Raw genomic sequence first — 9,609 nt, 5'->3', positions numbered from 1 at the left:
TTGGATTATTTATCCCTAGCTGGGCCACAATCTCTAAAAATGGGATAAAAGCTATGATCAGGAATGCATCCTGCCTGTGCAGCCATCAACTCCAGGAAGGGCTTCAGTTCCATCCAAAGTTTGGTTCCACCCTCTTGGGATCTGGGTCTGTGTAATATTATATATCCTTCTCAAGTTATTTGAAGACCCTCCCGTTTTTCCTATTGGGAAAAGCAAAGTCAACAAGACAGAATGCACAGCTTCATTTATATCAAGATGGGCAGCCATGTTAGTTTGTCTGTAGCAGTAGAAAAGAACAGACCAGTAGCACCTTAAAAACAAAGAACATTTATTTGGCAGGGTGTGAGCTTTCGTGATAGCGGTATCTGAAGAAGTGAGCAGTGACTCACAAAAGCTCCTCCCCAGCCACAGATTTTGTTAGTCTTTAAGGTGCTACTGGACTCTTGCTCATTTCTGTTGCTACAGTATCATTTAATGAAGGTTTTATCCTGGAGCAATGGTGGTCCTTTTTCTTTTATAAGTTTTTGCGCGGGGTGGGGGGCTCGTTTATCAAACTACAGTGAGAATTCGTTCTCTGGTGTAAGGCAAAGCAGCTACTTTGTGTATCTGTTTCTCAGTCAGAACGGAAGCGTTCCAGATGAATGTAGCTGGCTGAGTGAACGCTGCCTCCCCTGATCTGCAGATGAGGCTTCTGAGTCTGTGTTGGAGTTTCATTCCAAGGCGGGGCATCTTCCCCATCCTCTCTTGCTCCCCCCCACACACACTTGAACAGCATGGAAACTGCTTGCCTGTGATGTGGAGGTCCTAAAGGTGATGTGAAAGACCTCTACAAGAGATCCTGGAGAGCTGCTACCCGTTTGAGTAGACAAGACTGCCCTTTATGGACTGATGGTCCGATATGGTCTAAGGCACATGGGAAGGCAGAGTATCTGCTTGGCATGCAGGAGGTCCCAAATTCAATCCCTGCCACGTCCAGATTAAAGGACCAGGCAGTGGGCGATGTGAAAGACTTCCACCTGAGAACTTGGAGAGCCACTGCCGGTCTGAGTAGACAAGGCTGACCTTGAGGGACTGCTGGTCTGATTTGGTACAAGGTAGCTTCACTTCTTTTCTGAATATTACTGTGAGGAGGGGCCATGGCTCAGTGGCTCAGAGCGTCTGCTTGGCAGGCAGGAGATCCTAGGTTTGAATTGCTGGTGTCTTCAGTTGAAAGGACCAGGTAGTAGGTGATGGGAAAGCCCTAGGCCCGAGACCCTGGAGAGCCGCTGCCGATCTGAGTAGACAAAACTGACCTTCAGGGACCGATGGTCTGATTCAGCAGACGGGAGCTTCATTTGTGTTGATGTGTGATGTAGGCCCATGCCACCTAGTAGTGTATAGGAATGAAACAGTCTTGTGGATGTTCACAGATGCTCCGGAACAGCACAGGAGTGACCGTACGGTAGCTCCCTCTGTATACAGCCGCAGGTGCCCGTGTGTCAATGAAGTCTTAAAATTTTCCTCGCACTGGAGCATATTGCCACTATACACCACAGTTCCCACACCTTGTTTTCACAGGCATCTCAGCCGTAGAGATAACCCAGTTGCTACTTTAACTAGACATTTCATATCGGCACTGAAAAATTCAGAATCTTTTTCCAGGGAAGGGCAGGGCTTAGAAAGTTTATGTTGGTATCTGAAAGTCTGGTGCTGGGACCTGGGAATGTAATGCTACTGTTTAAGAAGGAGAAGAAGAGATTGGATTTATACCCCGCCCTTCACTTGGAGTCTCAGAGCGGCTTACAAACTCCTTTCCCTTCCCCTCCCCACAACAGACACCCTGTGAGGTGGGTGGGGCTGAGAGAACTCTGACACAAACTGCTCTTTTTCAAGGACAGCTGTGCCAGAGCTTGTGACTGACCCAAGGTCACATCAGCAGGTGCAAGTGGAGGAGTGGGGAATCAAACCCGGGTCTCCCAGATTAGAGTCCGCACACTTAACCACTACACCACGAATTATCTTCCAGATTTGGGGGGAAACAAACAAACAGCCATTGTAAGAGAGATATTATCTCCTGTCTCTGTCTGGTTGAGGCTGCTTAAGTGGAATTGATAGCCAGGCAACTGAATTGAGCTGACTTTTCCCAGGGAGTTGTGTGTGAGCACAGGGAGGGGGGCACAGAATACAAGTATGCATATTCCCCTTTCATTCCCTGTGAGCATCGCTTCTAGGAGTTGGAAGAGGTTCCCCTCCCCAAAAATTTTTTTGCTGGCCTTTTCATATTTGTTCTTTTTGCCTCTAGGTTTAAACCTAACTGAGGCTATGGGGTGTGTGTGTGTGTAGTGGTTAGGAGCCCGGACTGTGGTCTGGGAGAACCGGGTTTGGTTCCCCACGCCTCCACATGCAACTGCTGGGTGACCTTGGGTCAGTTACAGTTCTGTCAGAGCTGTTCTCTCAAGAGCAGTTCTTGAAAGAGCTCTCTCAGCCCCACCTACCTCACAGGGAAGGGGATTGTAAGCCGCTCTTAGACTTCAAGTGAAAGGCAGGGTATAAATCCAATTTCTTCTTCTCCTACTCCTTCTCGTTTTCATTACAGTGCTCATGTTGTCAAGTGGAAAGCAGAATGACAGGAAATTGTCTTCACTGTTTTCCAGCAGAACATTAGCAGTTACAGCTGTCGACTTTGTGAAGGTGTTTGACTTGCAATTTGGACCCTTTTGTTGTTCTTCGGACCCTTTCACCTGATTCTGCCAACGGCTTCCTCTGCCTTGTGCAACCTCATTTGTTGTGTGAACACTTGACACTCATGAGAACACAGCAAGAGTTCTGCCGCGTAAGACCAGTCCAACATCCTGTTTCACACAGTGGCCAGCCAGTTGCCCTGGAGGGCCGTCAAACAGGGCAAAGAGGCCAAGGCCTTCCCCCGGTGTTGTCTCCTAGCCCTGGGATTCAGAGGTTTGGCGTCTCTGAATGTGGAGGTTCCCTTTACTGACTGTGGCGAGTAGCCATTGATGGACATTCATGGGCACTCCATGAAACTGCTGAGCGGTCGGGTTAGAACGGATAAAAGGAAGTCCTTCTTCACCCAAAGAGTGATTAACACTTGGAATTCACTGCCACAGGAGGTGGTGGCGGTTACAAGCATGGACGGCTTCAAAAGGGAATTAGATAAGCATCTGGAGCAGAGGTCCATCAGTGGCTATTAGCCACAAGGTATAGATAGGGACTCTGGGGCAAGGGATGCTCTGTCTTCTTGGTGCTTGGGGGGGGGGTGTCAACACTTCGGAGGGCTTCTAATGTCCTGTCCCCACTAGTGGACCTCCTGATGGCACTGGTATTTCTGGCCACTGTGTGACACAGAGTGTTGGACTGGATGGGCCACTGGCCTGATCCAGCATTGGCATCTCTTATGTTCTTATGACTTGCCCATTAATGCCCAACCCCCTTTTAAAGCCATCTGTGCTCCCGGCCGGCACTGCCTCTGCTGGCAGTGAATCCCACAGTTAACTCACTGATTGAGTAAAGAAGTATTTCCATTTGCCTGTACGGAAGCTGCCTTGTATTGGGCAAGGCCATAGATTCAGTTGGGCCGGTGTTTCCCCACAGTGCTCCGGTGACATTCCAAGACCTCAGGCAGAGGGTGTCTTCGAACCCTGCTGTCTGAGGTCCTTGTGGCTGGAGCTGCAGTGACGGCGAACCTTTGAGAGACCGAGTGCCCAAACTGCGACCCAAAACCCACTTATTTATCTCAAAGTGCCAACACGGCAATTCAACCTGAATGCTGAGGTTTTACTTTAGAAAAAACCAACTCATACATTAACTTAAGATGATCCAAACAAAGTAAGGAAAGCAATCCCAAATGCTTTCGTTTACTTAAAATTATTTGGCAGAGAATTCGACACTTTAATGATGGTCTGGGCCTGGCTGGGGCAATGGCACGCGTGTCCACAGAGAGGGCTCTGAGTGCCACCTCTGGCACCCGTGCCATAGGTTCGCTACCACTGCTCTAGACGCAAGTCTCATTGCTCTAATGGCGCTCGCTGCCAAGGTGACGTGCGTAGGAGTGCAGTCTTAATGTTTTTCACATCACTGCAGCTAATAGTATCAGGGCACTGCGTGCCTGACAAAAGCCACAAAACCGTGGGTAGAGTAGTGGGAGTGCAACAGCCCGGTATGGCGCGGTGGTTAAAGAGTCACACTAGGATCCGAATCCCTACTTGTTGCCATGAAAACTTCCTGGGTGAACTTGGGCCAGTTACACAACCCTCAGCCTCATCTACCTCACAGGATTGTTGTGAGGTTAGAATGGAGGAGAGGGGAAGAATGATGATGAAGGAGAGATTGGATTTCTATCCCGCCCTTCACTACCCAAAGAGTGGCTTACAATCTCTTCTCCCCCCACTCCTCACAACAGACACCCTGTGAGGTAGGTGGGGCTGAGAGAGCTCTTTTGAGCACTGCTTATGAGAGAAGAGCTCTGAGAGAACTTGTGACTGACCCAACGTCACCCCAGCAGCTGCATGTGGAGAAGTGGGGAATCAAACCCACGTTCCTAACCACTACAACAAGCTGTAAGCCACTTTGGGTCCCCAATGAGGTGGAAGGTGGGATATAAATAAATAAGTGGTGGTGGTGGTGGTCTAGGACCTGGGACAGTCAGCTTCGAATCTCAGCTCTGCCACGGAAGCTCTCTTTGTGATTTTGGCCCCACTACAACCTCTCGACCTAGCCTACCTCACAATGTTGGTGTTATGAAGATAAAGGGGAGGGGGGGAGCGATGTGATAAGCCATGCTAGTTCTGAATTTGAGAGGAAAGAGGATATAAATTTAAAAAGAAACCTTAAAAAAAATCAGCCTCATGAGAACTAAATATGCCCTGCAGGGACGGAATGTTGCGAGCCGAGTGTCAGTCAAAGGGAAGCTGGGGCTGCGATGGGATTTCACAACTTCTCCCCAGTGCTGCGATTTCTAGCAGAAGCCCCAGTTGTAGTTCCTAAGTCCAGACTTTGTAGGTCTTTGGTGCGGTAGGAGGTGGTGGCGGCTACAAGCATGGACAGCTTCAAGAGGGAACTGGATAAACATATGGAGCAGAGGTCCATCAGTGGCTATTAGCCACAAGGTATAGATAGGGACTCAGAGGCTGGGGCAAGTGATGCTCTGTATTCTTGGTGCTTGGGGGGGGGGGGGCAACAGTGGGAGGGCTTCTAGTGTCCTGGTCCCACTGCTGGACCTCCTGATGGCACCTGGTCTTTTTGGCCACTGTGTGACAGAGTGTTGGACTGGATGGGCCATCGGCCTGATCCAGCACTGGCTTCTCTTATGTTATGTTCTTAATAATTGGATTGAAGGGGACTATCATCGTTAAATGTCTCCTGGATCACACGTTTATTTCCTGCTTGATTGACGCCCTCCTTGCATGTGTGTTTAAGAAGTATGAGCTCGGTTAACGTTTAATTACCATCAGTGGATCCAGGCGTGGCAGGAATTCATACCGGGAGTGCAAACAGTGTTGTCCTCCCGCCCTTGATCCGTGCCATGGATTTTGGTATTGTGTTGTAGTCATTGCAAAGGCATCTGAAGGTGGGGAGGGTTGTTTCCAGGAACTGGACAAAGCTAAGAACCGGTGTAACTTTGCTAGTCAAGGTAGGAAAGGCTCCAAATCTGGGCCCCAGCGTCCCCTCACAGGATGTCCTCGGACTGTCCAAGATCTGAAGAAGTGAGCAGTGACTCACGGGAGCTCCTCCCCTGCCACAGATTTTGTTAGTCTTTTTTTTAAAAAAAACTATTTATTAGAAGGATATAACAACTTTAACAAAAAATTACACAATTCAAATATATCAAATATATCAATTTTCTAATTTTTCTCCTCCCCTCCCCCTCTGCTTGGCTTCCCACAGTGCGAGTCCCCTTCCTCTTCCCACAGTGCGAGTCCCCTTGTCCATTTCCGCCATGAATAGTACCTTTTTAAACCAGTCCCAAATCTCTGGGACTCTATCCAGTTTCCAAAATTGAGCATAAGTCATTCTTGCAGTTGTCAGTAAGTACCATAACAATGTCTTTTTTGTCACATTAACTTCTTCCATTTTTAGACCCAGAAGTAAAATTTCTGGCTCTTTCTTAAATGTTGATTTCAGGATTTTCTGTATCTCAGCGTGGACTTCTGTCCAATACTTCGCTGCTTTGTCACAAGTCCACCACATATGATAAAAGGAGCCTTCATGATCCTTACATTTCCAACACTTATTAGACATATTATTGTTAATATTTGCAATCTTTTTCGGGGTCATATACCATCTATACATCATTAAAAAAAAAAAAAAGAAAATAAGATTTTGTTAGTCTTTAAGGTGCTATTGGACTCTTACTCTTTTCTACTGCTCAGACAGTCCATTAGTCTTTCAGCCCCTCCTCTGAGAGCCGGCATAGCGTAGCAACCCGTGTTCGAATCCCCCACTTCTACCTTGGAAGCTCGCTGGGTGACCCTGGGTCTGTCACAGACTCTCAGCCTGGCCTACCTCACAGGGTTCTTGCAATAAAAGTGGAGGAGGGGAGAGAACGACGTTCTAAGCCTCTTTGAGTCCCGACTGGGGTGAGAAGCGGGATATGAATAAGTAAATGTGTGAAATGCAAATGGGTGCATCCGTAACGTGGGGATTATCATACTGGTCTGCCACTCAGGGCTGTTGTGCAGTGTTCCCTCTAAGCTGGGTTAGTGTGAGCTAACTCGCAGTTTTTTAGCCTCCAGCTCACAGATTTTTGTTTTAGCTCAGGAATAGAGATGTAAAATTTCTGGAAATTTTGAAGCTTGGGGGAAAAAACCAGTTTTTTCCGGGGGGAAATGGAAATTTTTGGAAAAATTGGGAAAAAATGCTACATTAGCACTTTTTTTCTCTTTTCCAGATTGAAAGTAATTCTGTTACTTTAGGAACATAAAATATGACTATGGACATTTTTACTTGGCATGAAACCAGCACATTAAAAATATAGTGTATCTAAACAATTAATGCAAACAGAATACCCACCCACATGCAAAAACAAAACTGAAATCTTTTTCTTTTCGCCTGACAATAGCACCTCCTAAAGGAAGAAATGCATCTTGCTCTTGCATTGGAGAGTTCAGTTTGTAACCTAGGACTTGCTTGTCCTCTGTGCACAGAAATTAGATCAATCTGATACCATACATATTTTTTTAGAAATGATTTGGAAAATATTTGGACACCTTGTCTTAAAATGTTTTATTCAACATGTTAAAATAAAATGTTCCATAATCATTTTTTTTCTTTTTTCAATTTTTCCGAATTTTCCCGGTTCTTTCCCGAGCCTTCACATCTCTACTCAGGATGGAGGGCTCCAGAGCGAACTGATTTATGCAGCAGCCAAATCGCTCGCTCCCAACTTTAATGCCAGTTGCTCACAAAGGAGAATTTTTGCTCACGAGACTCCACAGCTTAGAGGGAGCATCAGAGATTTTCTGGGAAGCACTCTGCATGCTCCTGGGCTGTGGTGTGTAAAAAAAAGCTGCTTGTTAATTAAAGAGCTTGACGGTCAAATGACATCTTAAATGCAGTTTATGAATATATTTCTTCAGTGGTAAGCTCTCAGTTTGTGCACCCACAAAAGACGTGGGCCTCCCAGCGAATCCTGTGGCGGTGGCGGTGGCGGAGGAGGCCCATCCATGGCCCTGATGGCCGATCCTCGCTCCCAAACCACTGCACGGTCCGATCCTCTTCTTCTTTGCTTAGTGCTAAGATCCTCTGAGTTCAAAGGGGTTTGCTTCCTTCCCATATGCTCAGCAATGCCATTCTCTTGTTCTTGTTGTTCAGTCGCACAGTCGAGGCCGACTCTTCGCGACCCCCTGGACCAGATCCCGCCAGGCCTTCCTGTCTTCCGCCGTCCTCTGAAGTTGGCTCAATTTCATGTTCGTTGCATCGATGACACTGTCTAACCATCTCATCCTTTGCCGTCCCCGTCTTCTTTGACCTTCAATCTTTCCCAGCATTCTCCAGGGAGTGCTCCCTTCTCATTGGGTGGCCAAAGTTTTTGAGCTTCAGTTTCATTATCTGGCCTTCCAGGGAACAGTCAGGGTTGATTTCTTTTAGGTTCTCTTACTCCAAGGTTATTAGGTGTGGTATGGGTTGGGTTTTCGATTTTTGGCTGCCGAAATTGCTATAGAAAAGTCTGTTGTGGTGTGGCTTACAAGTTTTGGGGTTTCCTGGAGCAAGCAAGTCTCTTGCGCACACAAAGGATAACGTTTTTTATGACGTTAAAGCCTAAACTTTTATAAAGCCTTTATAAAGGGGAAGTCAGTGATTTTCTCCGTATTTCTGAGCAAAGGCCAAGAACATCTATATATGTAATTCCCAACATGCCCCCTCCGTGTGGATATCTAAATCCGCAGATCGGGGCCACTTGGGGGGCAGGGAGATTTTCCTGCACATTTGGGGCAATCCCCAGATGTGCAGAAAAATCTGAAAACTTGGGGGAAATATGCAGGGGATATTTAAATCCCCCCAAAAGTAAAAGAGTGCTCCCTGCGCAGGCGCAGAGAACGTTCTGGGAACTCTGTGGCGGGCTGGCGGATGGAAGTCGCTCAGGACTCGCCACAGGATTGAGGGGGGGAGGAAATCGGTGGCGGAGGAGATCGCCAGAGCTGGGGTGGGGGAGGAGGAGATGGGCGGTGGCAGAGGAGGAGGAGATTGCTGGGGGGGAGGAGGAGATCGGTGGCGGAGGAGGAGATCGGTGGCTGGAAGCTGCTCAGGCCTCACTGCCGGGGGGGGGGGGGGGGCTTCTTTGTTCCTCCTCAGCCCTGAGGTCCTCCTGCTTCTGGGAGCCGGGGGGGGGATTCCCCCCCCCGCGAGTATCGCGGGTCCCCCTTCTTGTATCATCTAAGGCAGAGGGAGCGTATTCATGGCTGAGATGCGATTTTAACCAGATTTCAGAATTGGTTACTATTTTTTGTTCGTGTGGCTTGAACAGTATCCCTTCTCTGCGAGCTTGTAAATCAGCTGATGTAGAATATATCTCCTTTGTAACAGAATGACTTGTGTGCGTTTGTTAATGCTATCAAGTCACTTCCGACTTATGGTGACCCTCTGAATCCACGTCCTCCAAAAGTCCTCTTGTTAACCGCTTTGTTAAGATCTCGCAAACTGTGGGCCACCGCTTCCTGGATTGAGTCCGTCCATCCCGCATTGGGTCTTCCTCTCTTCCTGCTGCCTTCAACGCTTCCGAGCGTGATTGTCTTTTCCAGTGGCTCTTGTTTTTCTCATAGTGTGACCAAAGTTACGATAGCTTCACTCTAGTTGTTTTAGCTTCTAGAGAGTATCCAGGCTTGATCCGATGTAGAACCCACTTATTGGTCTTTTTGGTGGTCCACGGGATCTGTAAAGATCTCCTCCTTCAAAGGGATCTACTATCAGATTTCTTCATTGTCCAACTTTCACACACAAACACACACATATATACACACATACACACACACAGGGGTCATGTCCTGCAGGAGCGCACAGGAGCGGAGCTCCAGCAGTAAAGAGCCCAGGGGGCGGGCACATGCAACAAGCCCCACCCCCTGCTCCCAGCAGCCCTCAGTCAGAGCAAGAAGCAGCCAGGTAAGCTGCAGAGCTCCCCCC

This window comes from Gekko japonicus, unplaced genomic scaffold (genome assembly GCF_001447785.1).
Source record: "Gekko japonicus isolate JY-2015 unplaced genomic scaffold, Gekko_japonicus_V1.1 scaffold1515, whole genome shotgun sequence".
Classification (NCBI taxonomy): Eukaryota; Metazoa; Chordata; class Lepidosauria; order Squamata; family Gekkonidae; genus Gekko; species Gekko japonicus.
The sequence above is the reverse complement of the archived record's forward strand: the minus strand, read 5'-3'. Positions refer to the sequence as shown.